This window comes from Osmia lignaria, chromosome 8, assembly GCF_051020975.1.
Source record: "Osmia lignaria lignaria isolate PbOS001 chromosome 8, iyOsmLign1, whole genome shotgun sequence".
Lineage (NCBI taxonomy): Eukaryota > Metazoa > Arthropoda > Insecta > Hymenoptera > Megachilidae > Osmia > Osmia lignaria.
The window spans coordinates 9742998-9758592 of NC_135039.1; the positions used below are offsets into that span (position 1 = coordinate 9742998).

At 33.2% G+C, this 15595-nt stretch overlaps 1 protein-coding gene across 10 annotated transcripts in view; it reads right to left on the reverse strand.

Annotated features, from left to right (window-relative positions):
- Galphaq (G protein alpha q subunit) overlaps positions 1-15595 on the reverse strand; it is a 57099-nt gene that overhangs the window by 39081 nt on the left and 2423 nt on the right. The gene's annotated exons all lie outside the window — the stretch shown is intronic.

Here is a 15595-nt window from a genome sequence, read left to right on the forward strand (position 1 = left end):
AAGTAACTTTGGAACAGCGAAGCCTGGGTCAATTTTGACCCAAAGTTACAAAATATGTGCAAGGATAATAACTTAAAATTAAATGTATAATTTTTAAACGAAAGTTTTATATATTGAAAGAATAATTTTTAAGGGAGCAGTCTAAAATTGAATTAAAGTTGGGGCTCTCTCCATGATCCGCCACTATAGAACGTTGCAGTGACTGTTTTTACTTACTAAACGTAATAAATAATGATACTAAAGTAACCATCGTATTGTTAGTTGAACTTAGTTTATTATTTATTTGTTTAGTTTATATCTTTTAAACAAAATATTGTTCAAAAAGTTGACTGTAGTCCTCGAACTAAATTTTGACTTACTGTTCCCAGATTTTTATTTCTTCAATGATTTGTCGTTTTGAATGTTCAAAACTTACGACGTCTTCAGAATAAACTATTTTTTTCACGTCTCCCCACAGATAAAAATCGAGAAAATAATAAAAAATAATTGGTAACATCGGTTATCAGTTTAGTGCACGCGTATTTAAACTGATTTTCAAATGCAACTTTCTCGAAAATGAAACCTCCCACGCAATTTCGTTATTTTTGATTCTCGTCTGATTCTGATCCATACATATATAAATGTAAAGTAACAAAAACACATATTTGTCATAAATAAATAGATTATTTGTTAAATTCATTCATCAATACCACAGCAGAAACACGATTTACAAAAAAGAATTTTCAAAATTTTTGAATATATAAACCTCAAATTAGGATTTTAGTGTAAAAATCTGAAAAATTGTTTATTTAATATAATGTAAGTGTAAAATCATAATGATGCAATGTTTTCAAGATTTTCTATCAAAATATTAAAATTAATAATAAATAAATTATTTACAAAATTCATTTATCAATATTACAGTGAAAACACAGGATTTTGAAAAAACATTCAAGTTGTAATGCAAAAACCTAAAAATTAGTTCTTTTTTTCGTAATACTAATATGTAAATAAACATTCTTTCTCATAATCGTTTCTATTAACGAGAGTATTTTCTATTAATTTGAATCGCATTAAAGTCAGATTAGAAAAGTGATTTTAAATTATAATCGTTAGGGTGCTATTTTTGGAGACTTATGGTGATTAATTATTCATAAGGGATACCTTTTATTTTTGGAGAAACTACATTTATCGTCTAAGACTCTCCATTTACGTCGGAATTGAAACAATCGAAAGCTCACTATCATTGATGTAACTAGATAGGAGCCCTTTCCCTAAAATGTGGTCTAGCCCCCTGATTGTTCTAAAATTTTACCATTTCAAAATTTCAGATTTTCAAGATTCCAGATTACCAAATCTCAAATATTTCAATATTTATAAATTTTGAAATTCCAGGATTCCAAAATTAGGAAACACCAATATTAAAATTTTTTAATTTCGTAGGGACTCGGGCCCCACCTCAAGGTGGACTGGTTCCCCATCGTTCTAAAATTTTACTAGTTCAAAGTTTCAGAACTTCAGAATTCCAATACATATTTCAGATTACCAAAACTCAACAATTTCAAAATTTCAGAATTTCAATACATATTTCAGATTATCAACATTCAAAAATGTCAAATTTTCGAAGTTCTAAAATTGCAAAACTCCAATGTTAAAATTTTTTCATTTTTTAAAACCCTAGTGAACCCTAAAATAAAATCCTAGTTACTCTAATGCTCCCTATAGAGATGAGTAGAACGAATTAACGAATATACTGTTCAAGTAACTGGATTCTAATTGTATCCAGAAACGAATATAAAACATGCAGAAGGAAAAATAAGAAAGAAATTAAAACAGAAAAATATTTATCCTTAAAAATTATCATCTATAATTAAAATGGTTTATGTTTGCAAAAAAATATCATAAAGTTCCAGAAATACTGTTAATACTCCATAAATTATAGATTAAATCTAATTTTTATCAAAATTATATTGCTAGAGCTGGGTGAAATTCAGAAAAGAATATTTTAATCCTTTCTTCTCCTAAAATTTAACACTGACATTCCAAGCATCCTTTTATAATCATGCCATTGTTATATTGGAAGAATTAAGTGCTCCTAAAGGCAATGACGCATTTAACTCAAAATTTGCAGTTTTGTGGTTGAGTCATTGTTTTTCTGGAGCGGCGATATAGCAAGTGATTTAAATGCTTTATTAAAAAATATGAAATCACAAGGGACTCATGGTAAAAAATGTATGGCATGAAACTGAATAATTTGTTTACTCGTATAAACTTGATTTATTATTTAATATTGTTAAAAAAGGTTACCATTTAAATTATTTACCTATTTTAAACATTGTTTTTCATTTTTAATCCATACATAAATATATTATATTAAAATTATTTCTTTCTCTAAAATTATTTTATATTATACTCTTGGAAAACGTTTGCACTGAAATTGTATTTCATTTCTTTTTGAAGTTAACAGATTCGATTGGGTGATTAACTGCGAAATTAATGTTATCAATTACTAATCTATCTTAATGTACTTTTAATAATATACTAACGAGACATATGTAGAAAAATCTATTAGTGAAAAGCAAAAATATTTATCATTTTCTCACTGCAATTCAAATCTTTCTAACATACACGATGTATCTAAAAAGAAACTGAATATTAATTTCAAATCAGTAGTACCATCTTACATTTGATAGTCACTATTTAACCCTTTGTTGCATGAATTTTTAATTTTGAGAAAATGTAAATTTTTGAATCATAACAAGTGATAATAATAAGGAAAAAACAATACCTCAGTTATTCTAAAAAAATTATATAATATTACAAATCTGCAACATTATTAAAAAATTGTCATTACAAAAAATAAGAAACATTTTTGATGAATCTATTGATAATAAAATGTGCAGTTTATGTTTAACAAAATATGGAAGAACTTCATACCGTATTATTTTATGTAGCATATTTGCGACGCAATGTAAGGAAGGGTTAAGTATACATATACAGTACCAGCTTTGGGGGAGAGCGAGGATGAACTACCCCACCCAGGGGGATGAATACCCAAGCGCACCTCAAATATAATTTTTAAAAACGTGTAATAAAAAATGCACCATCTTCGCGCTAGAAAATTATTATATGCATATGCTATTATCGAGGGGGTGGGATTTCGCCCTGGGTGACCGACACTCTAATGCCGATCCTGAGTATGTACTGTGCACTAATCACAAGAAGTCGCGCTAGATGGTACAGGGACAAGAGGAGGTACCGCTTCGACCAATCATACGTCAGGACCGAAAGTAGGCGTGAGCTGAGGTGGGGCGCGACCAATCAGATTGCGTTATTCTCATGGGACTTGTGATCAGTGGGGAGTACTGTTCGTTGCTGGTAAGTTGCCGAGCACCAACAAACTAATCCGACAGAGGGGCAAGGGGACTGTGCGTTCTTTCCACCTAATCCCCTCCAGGAACCCGTAACTTGAGAAGTGAGCGGCCAGATTGCATAGGCGTAAAATTTCCATATTCGTGGAAGATATATTTAACTATATAAACATGCGATTTTTTTGGGATAATAATGGATTTTTTATAATACTCGTTCTTGACAACAGTTGTTATTATGCAAAATTTATGGAAATTACATTATGGAAAATGTAAAAACTCTGCTGTTTTCTTAATAATGTAAACCCTAAATCTACGTCTACGTCTACGTCTACGTCTACGTCAATGCGTCCGAATCGTCGCTCGCTATCGCTTCATCTCATTCTGTTTCAATTTCTGTCCTTAGCGACGTTCGTCGAGCGATAGATTTGTGGATGTAAGGGCCTCGGCTAATAAACATAATACGTGTGACTGGAGGCAGGTCAACGAATTTGATTGGACGGCAACTTACCAGCAACGGACAGTACTGTGCACCTATCACAAGAAGTCTCGCGGGACGGTACAAGGGCAAGAGGAGGTGCTACGCACACATCGGCTAACCCCATAGTTTTACACGAATCTAAATAGTAGATGTGACCGCTTCGACCAATCATACGTCATGACCGAAAGTACGCGTGAGCTGAGGTGGGGCGCTACCAATCAGATTGCGTTATTCTTATGGGACTTGTGAACAGGGTACTGTGCACAGATGAGATGTTGCGGAGGCTAAGGAGGGACTCCTCGGTCTGTCCTGCCTAGTCCCAACGTCGTCACGCACCCACACCACTTGACTTTGCGGTATGCAAACGGCGGGCTTAGTATGTGTGAGCGTTTCGACCAATAACGCGCGACGGTCTAGAATGCGTGTGCATTAGGCGTGACTAGAAACCTCTGATGAATAGTACCTGCGGGCCACAAAGATGATGCCGTTCGGGGCCTTGCAGACAGCCCCAGCGGTGACATGTGCCAACCCCTCCTCCTTTGGCTGTGGACGTTAAGCGCCTGGTGGGTTAAGCTGGGACCACTCAGGTAAGCTTGATAAAGTAAATGTGTCCTAGAGCAAAACTCCTTACACGTCGTCGAAGAGTCTGCTGTTGTGTCTTCCCCCCGTACGATGATTGGTTCGCCATGAGCGGAATTGCCCCGGCCCGTCGCCCCTTGGTATGGAGGTGACGCTGGAGGTAGATAAATCTAGCGCTATGCGCCCTTTAACACCGCCGGTATAAGCGAAAAGCTTCGGAACGGCAGAGCGGGTTCCCAACCCCACAAGGCTCTTTATTGACAATAACCCAATAGTACCCGCATTCCTTAGCCTCCGCAACATCTCATCTGCGCACAGTACTGTATGCGTCCACTAAGTTGAGTCTCGAGGCGGCGCCTACCGTTCTTTTTCTCTGTCGATGCGTATACCTTTCTTTTTCTCTGTCACGCGACACACTTCATTTCTACTAGTAGTTGTAACCTAGGAAGCGAATAGCGAGAATGCGTGTGGGTCAACTGTATAAGTGTGCGTATCTAAGTCTGGCCCATCTAGCTCCGACCAATCAGACCCAATTCCTTAGAAGTCTCAACTTAGCAGTCGCGTACAGTACTGTGCGTTGCAGCTGCAAAAGTTGCCGTCCAATCAAATTCGTTGACCTGCCTCCAATCACACGTATTATGTTTATTGGCTGAGGCCCTTACATCCGCAAATCTATCACGTGACGAACGTCGCCAAGGACAGACATTGAAACAGAATGAGATGAAGCGATAGCGAGCGGCGAGTTGAATGCATTGGCGTAGAGGTAGATTCGGGGTTTACATTATTAAGAAAACAGGAAAGTTTTTACACTTTCCATAATGTAATTTCCATAAATTTTGCATAATAACAACTGTTGTCAAGAACGAGTATTATAAAAAATCCATTAATATCCCGAAAAAATCGCATGTTTATATAGTTAAATGTACCTTCCACGAATATGGAAATTTTACGCCTATGCAATCTGGCCGCTCACTTCTCAAGTTACGGGCCCCTGGAGGGGATTAGGTGGAGCGAACGCACAGTCCCCTTGCCCCTCTGTCGGTTCAGTTTGTAGGTGCTCGGCAACTTAGCTACAACGCACAGTACACTCCTCTGCCAACTCTACTCTATTCGGGACTAATTTTCCTAGTGGGGGAATCGGTAAAGTGGGAGAACAGGTCGTGTAGCCCACGGCGGAGAAGTTAGTCACCCCTGAAATAGAAAGAGAAGCCTACCGCTATCCACTTCCAATTTTGGGAAAACCTGGAATTAACCTAACGTGAATCCTTCAGTCCTTATAACTAAAAAACAAAGACAAATGAGGAAAATCGTCAGTTTCTAAATTTAGGAAAGCCCAGGTTGCAAGTGACTATAAGTGGAACCCACATCAGGAATTAAAACAATGAAAAAAGCATATGTCCCATTGGATCTCCCTTGTGAAATATAGCGAGTTTGTTGTGTCATATAATTTAATTATTATTTAATTATCTTGTACTTCATAGCACACTTGTAGGCATCTTATCATTGATCCCCTTATTTTATTTAAATTTTTTAATGTAGTAAAATAGACTCTCGTTATATTGCCGAAAATTTTCAAACTTCCAAGGAAGGAAAGAACTTCCACATTGAAGGAAAGAAAGATGGAAACGTATCATCTTCATAAGTTATGACGATGGGAAGAGTATCACTAGTATGCTTGAAAATCTGTATGAAGATCAAATCCCTCAGGTGGCAATATAACGAGGGTTCATTGTTCTTCAAGATTTTCAATAAATATTATGTAGTCTACTAGAAGTTGGCCCCCCACTTGTAAAAATTCATAAAATTTGGCACAATCTAGCACAATTCAGAACAATTGCCACATTTTATGAATTTTTTACAAATGGGGGCGTAACTTCTAGTAGGCTATTATCTACACCGAATTTCAAGTGTCCTCATGAGTAGAAATTTAAAGGATTCATATTTGGGGAATGAGCAGACTACATAAAAGATTGGTATGCATCAGATACATATTAGCCATTTTTAAATTAGAATAACTCTTCACTATCGCTTTAACAATGCGATAAAGAAGTCTGACACGTAATGCTCTTATTCACAGGAGGAATTGAAATGATTCATACAGCATTGTGATACAATATTTTGAAAATACTCAAATGATGATACATGTATGTTCGCTACTCTGCAGTACAGTGTTAATCATTATAAATCCTGATTAATTTCAATATCTAAAACATATTTTCGAAAGTAAAAGAAAAGAGTGCGAAAAGTAAGACGGAAAAATTTGAATGATTTTTCTCAAATATTAATGAAATTCATTTATGTTTTTTTTTCATTCTTTCGTTACGGTTACTCTGCCAGAAACTGTACTTGTAGATTTTTGTATATAAAATTTGGTATGCGGTGAGAAATTTTTTGGTACCGATGTTTTCATTTCGAATTTTTTTATTTTACTTTTTTTTATTCTTTATTTCTAATTGTTTTGTTAAATAAATAAGAAGAAAATAATTATATTCCAGTTAAATAGTTCATAAAAGACGTCCGCCCCCAACTCTTGGACGGCGGACCATGGAGAGAGCCCCAATTTTAATATAATTTTGTATATCATATAACACTTTATCTACCGAAAGACTATTAATAAGCTTTTTGACAGTATCGGTTGTTGAAGAAAAATCAAATAACCTTTTGATTATTACAAATAGTCATATAATTCAGTGGAATAATGAAAGCCAGATATACTTCAATTAAGAGGGAATTGAAACCCTGTAATCTTTAATTACTATTAATTATAAGGTGGTAGTGCATATGTATTTTATTTATGGCTGGTGGATAATATGTTAATTTCATTTTCTAAATTTTACACTGTTCCCTTAAAAATTATACACTTAATTTTAAGTTAATATCCTTGTACATGTTTTCGAAGTTTGGATCTTAATTAACCCATTCATTAATTGTTCAAGGGTTATAGCTGATAACATTAACATCATTTCAATAAAACTAAAATTTGCTCATTGTATATATAAAATAACAGTTTGCAGATAGTCTGTATGTATACAGTCTGTCTTTTGTCAGGATGAGCCTAAAGACAAAATCCTGATAAAAGACGAGCTAAAGCAGTCTATATGTATACTAAACACAATGAAATATGTTGCAATGCATGCATTCTTTGGTTTCATGATGCACATTACAGTTTGTGCAGATTGGCATCAGCAGCGATGCAGAAAACAGAACATACGTATTTTATGCATGCAGTAGGCTCTCGTTATATTGCCACGGACGGGAGTGTAGAAATGAACAATTTTTTAAGCTTCCAACTTCTCAATTAGGGGAGAGGGTAGATAGAAGTGTATTGTTTTAATAAACTATGGGTGATAATATAATTGAAAATCTATGTAAACTCACGTGGCAATATAACGAGAGTCTATTGTAGTATTATAATAGGTGAACAAAAATTTGACCCATAAAAGACAATAAAATGTTTCAAATATTCAATTTGGGGTATTAATTGATTCACCCTTAACATACCAAGATATAAAGTACAAAAATCATGCTAATTTTCACAATAATAACCATTCTATGTATATTAATTTTCTTCCAAAAATTATTTTAATTCATTTTTTAAAATCTGTTTTAATTTATCAGGACTGATAATAAATGCATTTTAAGTTACTGAAGGCATAAAAAACATGGTTGCAAAGTGACCTCACACGGTACATTAAGGATTAAAATTGCAATAAAAAATTCCACGAAATACACTACTATCAGAGTGACAGGATAAAATTTCATTATCTTATATTAGACGTTTCATACTATTTTCTTGGGGAGGGGGCAGATTTACCTTGACCCCTACCTAATTAGTCTAATGTCTATAATTAATTATTCTAAAGTTATTAGTATAACTTTTATTATATTATGAAATTATATTTCATATTTTTTTCTTGAGGAAGGGGGTAGATCTACCATAACATCTATCTAATTAGTCTAATGTTTATAATTAATTATTATAAAATTATTAGTATAATTTTATTATATCATGAAATTATATTTCATATTTTTTTCTTGGGGGAGGGGATAGATTTACCTTGACCCCTACCTAATTAGTCTAATGTCTATAATTAATTGTTCTAAAGTTATTAGTATAACTTTTATTATACTATGAAATTATTGTTACAATTTTAGTTCAATTTTACCAAAACGTTCTGGAAAAAATCAATGACTGTCGATAAAAAAATTTCCAGGCTGCGTGAAAATGAAATAAATAGATGTTTGATGATTCGTAAGGTAAGCACGATGAAGTCGTCCAAATTTCGGATGTGGTATGTAATGCACGAAAACGTCTTTGACGGAAAGTAGCGTGGAACGTTGGACGGTTTCCGTAAACAAAGCATATTACTTAGCGGATCGGAATGTCGGTCGGTTTTTCTTACGATCGTTTGTATTTCTAGTCTCGCGGTTTAGAGTAAGTGCAGAAATAAGTTTCAGGCATTAACTCGGACTCTGTTCTTCCGGCCACGGGAACGTGAGTAGCCTGGCCGAGCAAGGAATAATTTTCTCGGTCACATTCTCCCATAATTCTATTCATCGTGCAACGATTAAGTTCTTAACCTTCGTCGAACCAGTATTACCGTAATACTGTCACCATATAGGGATTCTTCGCGTGCGCGTTGCACCTTCGAAACCAATCCCTAGTTCCTCTTCTAAAACGATTTCGATGACGTTTAATCAGCGATGGATTAAGAAAGGTCTGAGGGGGGCTACAGCCCCAGGGCCTACTTTTCAGGGGGCTTCATTATAAGCCTTCCATTTATTATGTCAAAAAATTTTAAAGTTTGGGATTTACGATAATTTTGTAAAATTTTTATCCAATTGCTATTGCAAAAACAAAGATTTTATAAATCGTCATTATCTGATGATGATTTAATGATTTTTCATCATCATCATATGATGATCTAATGACTTTTCATGATAATGGTTTAATCACTTTTTATGATGATTTAATGATTTCTAATGATAATGGTTTGATAATTTTTGATGATAATCATTCAATGATTTTTTACGATAATAATTCAATAATTTTTCATGATTTAATAGTTTTTAATGATGATGATTCAATGACTTTTCATTATGATAATTTAATGATTTTTAATGATAATTATTTAATAATATTTCATGACAATGATTTAATGAATTTTCATCATTCGATGATGACGGTTTAGAAAATTCCAAACTCCGGAATTCATTATAATTTTGCAAATTGTTAATCCGGTTTCTATAGCAAAAACAAATCCTCTCTTATTAATTTTTCTAAATCATCGTTACATGATGATGATACTATAGGTTCGGAAACTATGATACTATAGTAAATCTATAAATTAGGTTAGGTTTGGGTATAGTTTTGATATAGAATTAATTATGCGACATTTTATCATTTTATATTAAAGTTTGAAAAAAAGTCGGAGATACCGACCAAATGGTAAAGTATTATCAAATTATTTAGCAGTTGTATAATAGTAAGTCCCGTTTCTTCCTGCAATATTCGTGCAACGTGTTAAGTAATCGAACGCGTAGTCAGTCAGCTTCGGAAATGTATAGTAAGCTGGAATTCGAGTCATTGAAATCGAATCGATCGAATCTAGCGTGTCCGCTCGACGACTTCCAAGTTCATCGGCACAGGAAAAATAGCGATTCACTCTTTGGAAACAATGAACTCGTACACTACCACCTAGGGGTATCCGACTATCTTATTCAGAATTTCAGTTTACGAGAAAGGCTGTAAAACATGATTTTCATAGATGTAATTTTTCATCTGCAGTTTTTTACGTTATTTTACTGTCACTGTAAATAGAATATTATACACAAAATTATTTTTATTTATATTTGAATATTGAATTAGATAATTCAACTCTTAACGATAGTGGCATTGTACAGTACTGAGCAAAGTAGGCTTCCCTAGGGAATATGGCGTTATAGGGGATATAGGAACATTCAAAATTTTAATTTTAAAGACAATATTAGACCTTGAAGTTATATTTTCTTATTTTGCTCTCAGTTAACTGTAATTTAATTTTCCTTTATTATATGAAGTGTCACAACTGGGGCGTGGCTTAAGAAATCTAGGGAAAAATAGTTTTGTCAAGTCAGAGTTAACCTTATAATGTAATGGGTTAATAATAAGAGTAATTTAGAAAAACAATACTATAATTTTTAATGATTAAATACTATAAAAAATAAAGAAAAATATTTTAATATAATTTATGCGATATTAAATTAAATTAAATTATTAATATGTATAATATAATATGTGATAATAATTGTATTGAATTACGTAGTTATATGTTTTCTAGATATCTATAGATAACCTATATTATATACCGTGCTATATAATATTAGATAATTGTAATATAGTTTTTATAAGCACTCTGAAAAAAGTCCTTTATCATGGTTGTGAGGTTGAAAAATAAATATATCTATACTAACATAATATATTATAGTAATTTATACTATATCAAAAATATTTTAATATTTTGAACATTATATAATTCAGTATATAACTGTAAAATATGAATAACATAAATATCAATTCAAATTGTCCCGCGCAAACGTTTACACGCACGTGATAGGGCCACAGGCTTCCATATATTTGAGGCCACCTCCCTCACATTGTCATTCTCCTTGGGGAGCTTACCGAGCTTGGTAATGTACTATGAAAGCAAAACGTCATACTTATTTAGCGATCATAGCATTCGTACAATATTACTATGTATCTTTTTTTTAATTTACTTAATATTCTTTCATCCTGCTAGCATATATTATAATGAAAAGATGTCAACCATAACCAAAAGGAAAACATTAATCGAATATTTATAAATATTCCATAACAATCAAAGGGTTAAATCAACGCCCTATTACGAAATCAGAAAATTCACCTTCCGGGGACACTTTGACTCGTTGCTTCCTTCATTCTTTTCTCGTCATAACTACTTACATACTTCATGCCAAAGAATAGAAAGTCACGGCTCGAAGCGATAGCGAATCTCGTGTCGATGACTGACCAACTACTCTAAATCATTATCATGAAGAAACGTGGAATTAGATAAAGTTTTGTTTACTCGCCAAACATGAATCTATCGTGTGTGCACGATGAACGGACCATCAAAGTTCATCCCAACGGAGACGAGAAGTTTGCGAAGTGAAAAAAAAAAAAGAAAAACCGCTTAGCTCGGGTTTCGTATCGTGAATATGTATCGCGTGAATCACAACGCAGTCACAAAGACGTGAAAGTCTGTAGGAAACAATGCGCACAACAAGGCGAGTTTCGCGCAAAAATGTACGGCGACAAAGGGATCTGAAAGCAGCCGTGGATCGTGTTACCGATTCTATTACACATTATGTTAAACAGAGTCGCTTGAACGCGTGGCTAATTTTTACACGCGATCAATGATGTCTCTCTGATGATTATTTCACGCTGCTCTGACGTACAGTAGAGTTCCGATAATCCGGCGTCCAATACGTGGGCGCGCTTTGTCCCCACCACTACTATCCCCTGTGAAGGTTATTTTTTTTTTCTTTTTCTTTATATATTCTCTGGAATGATTTTTTTTTAAATACAGCCTTAACATTATTTATAATAATTTAACAGCTTTATGTTCTATTGTATCATAGTAATTAGACTATGAAAATAGATTAATAAAATTAAATTATTTTTATGTATTTATTTTAATTCTGCTAGCAAATCGTACTGATAAAAATTTCTTTTTAATAATTTCCTCATTTTTACCAAATTAAAGTGGAAGTTCATTAGTGTGACATTGCCAAAATTCCGAGTATGCCAAATTATTGGAATTCTACTGTATATGAATTCTTTCCCCCTTGCGATTCAAAAGTGTGATCTTTTACTACATTATGCAGTAATTATTAGGTATTTAATTTATATTGTAAAGGTGATAAATTAGTTACCCTCGCATTCAGCAATTTTATTCATTTAGTTTTTTAACGTGGGACAATAAAAATTTGTTTTTTCAGGTAAAAAAAATTATCATTATTTAAATCAGCGGTTCTCAACCTTTTCATAAATGTACCTTAAAAGCAAAATTAAAAAATGTTAGTACTACCAAGGAAAGTATCAAAAATATTAAAATTCCTATACGTAGAAAATTAAGAGATAATACGCTTAATTACACTATTATCATATATTTTTGTTTGTAATAAAATAATTGTATTTAAAAAAAGGATGATAATTCAATGTAATATTTGTGCTTTTTTAATGAAAACCAGTTTCTGTGTATTTAATTCTACTTTACTCAACCCTCGTACAGCGAACCATGAAGAGAGTGCCAATTTTAATTTAGTTTTGTACTTCATATTATTTTAATTTTTCTAAATTTTATACTGTTCCTTTAAAAATTATTGTACCAATAACGAAACTCTTTTACTTAAAAATTATTTTACCAATATATGAAACTCTTCCGTTTACAAATAATACATTTATTTTTAGGTTAATACCATTGTATATAATTTGTAAGTTTGAGACTCTGCTGTTCAAGAGTTCATTTTAAACGTGCATTTAGTTCCAATAAAAATTTTGTTTTATATTTCTTTTTTAAAAAAAGATCCTACTTCATATAAATATGTTGTACCAATTGATATGAGAAATAGGCTGTGTTTCCGAATGGGGCCCTACCAAAATTGAGAACTCAGGTTCGGTATATAACCTAAATTGACTTCAAGAAACCGATTAAAGTTGGTTTCAGAGCTGAATGTCTTATCGTTTTCGAGACATTGTGGTAAGATTAGGTTACGTTAGATTAGGTTAGGTTCGGTGTATGCGCAGTATCGAATAGCGCATGCGCAGTATTAAATAGCGCATGCTCAGTATCGAATAGCGCATACGTAGTCCCAAAATTTACAAAAATTTCTTACCACGATATCTCAAAAACCATAAGACATCCAGCTCTGAAACCAATTTTAATCAGTTTCTGGTAGTCAATTTAGGTTATATACCGAACCTGAGTTCTCAATTTTGGTGGGGCCATTCGGAAACTTATCCGAGAAATATGTACATATAATACTGGATAATAAAATTGTTACACTGCATATTGTACAAATTATTTACGTACAGTTGCGTGCAAAGATCCTTCTTTTATATCTCTTCCCCTGTTTTGACACTTAAAGCCTATTTTAACAAACCGTTACCAAGTTCCAGTCTAACTTACGTGCAATTAAAAACAAATATGTTAAGCTGTAATATTTTAAGCATTAGTATTCTAACCTCTATTTTTAGTCCAAAAGAAGGCATCTATGCTCGCCACTGTACCAGTGCAAGTAATATGGATACCACTGCTTCAGAGCCATTGGGTTAAATAATTTTAATTTGTGAAATAATTTGTTAAAGTTAAAAAAGGAACACTAATTAAATAGCAATAGGGAGAATGCAGAGGATGAACGACAGTTTCTCAACTCAATTGAATGACATAATCCTGTTACAATTTCTAAAGAAAGAGTATTGACTAATTCTATTTATTTCTTTAAAATTTTGCTGTGCACCGTTTAGAATTGTATTAATTACATATCTACGCTAATATTCAAAACGAACAGTCTCCAATATAGTGTTTATTCGTTTTTATAACGAATTGTACAACTCCCAGCAGAGATGACCGCAACTGAAGGACTGAACGCGTAACCTCAAAATTATTAAAATTTTACTCAGGTATTTTTGTGCGTTAATGAAGAACCTTTTTTCTCTAATTAAGCCATATAATTTAGTACATTTACCTATGTTTATTGTGTCTTTCATTCATGTTACCATTTTGCCTACACGTTTAAGCATCACATCAAATTTTATGCAATTTTCTATATCCTATATAACTATAACATGATTTTGTAATATCAAATTCTTTATTTCGTAATACAGTAATGCCTGCTTAATGATCGGAGATTGGGACCTTATCGCGACCACTATCGGGGCAGGTAGGTGTTCCAGGAATTGCTTGCTCTTATCTCCTCTGCGTACGTCAGGGACAAGATAGAGATACAGAATATAAAATACTATTCCTAATTCTTCTAAATAAAAATGATTTAAATATGACAGTATTTTATATCATTTTTATCATATGGATCCTCAGTCATTCCATTAAAACAATCTTACAATTACAAAATGAGCAATGTATAATTACAAAATTTTGATATTGTTTATTTTATTAATAAGGGGTTATTAATGCAGAGCAACCAGTTTCAGGAACTGAGGAAGGGGGGCACTATATAGAGAACTATTATTTCTAAAAATTATAAAAGAATTCTTCAAATAATTAAATAAATTGTAAATTGTCTTTTGTTAAATTATGCTTTTATGTGATTTTTATGAGTTATAAAAAGGAAATATGTAATTTTCTGTAAATATGAAATTCCTGTCGCGTCTCTGAAAATTCACCCTTAGGGTCATTGCCACCTTATCACACGTCACGCGTGTAAATAAATAGAAAAAATGGCGGACTTCTCTAGGAAGGCGTTCCATTAGGGACGCAATGAAAAAGTGTAGAAAAATACGTAGATGGATAAGATATATACGTAGACGGGTACACGTAAGATCAGCATGAACCTTTCGATAACTGTACTAATTTTAGAATCGACTCTGCCGTCTATCGTTCGAACCATTTACTTGCTGATAGCGTGGATTATCGACGTGCAGAGACACACAATGAATTTTCAACTTTGAACGGATTTTCCTTGCTACGCGTTACAAACTTTACAAGATTTCCACGGCACGAAGCGAACGTTATAAAAACCATATAACGGCGATAACGTCTCGTAGAGGAAAATCGATCCGCTCAATCGGCAGGCCACAAAGCAGCGATAATAATAAAACGGCTTTTAATATCTTAGCAATTTTCTAAAAACGTTCGCCGTGTCGTTATGTGCCGTCGAGCTTGAGAAATCTTTGCGTGAGCAACACAGAAATGGCAGCAACGTAAACTCGATAAAATTACAAATTAAAACATTCAAAATCGACGCTCGCTCTTTCGACGTTAGAAGAGCCGTTTAAATCACCCGCCTTTCGCGCGAGGTTATATTACCTCACCGGTATCGAACGTGTCGAGATAACCTAAAAAACTTGCGAGAAGCGAGAAACTCTGAAAACCGGAGGATCGTGTAATTTTTAACACCCGGTTCGTCGAAATTAAATCGGAAATGCGTATGTATACATATGTATGTAGTT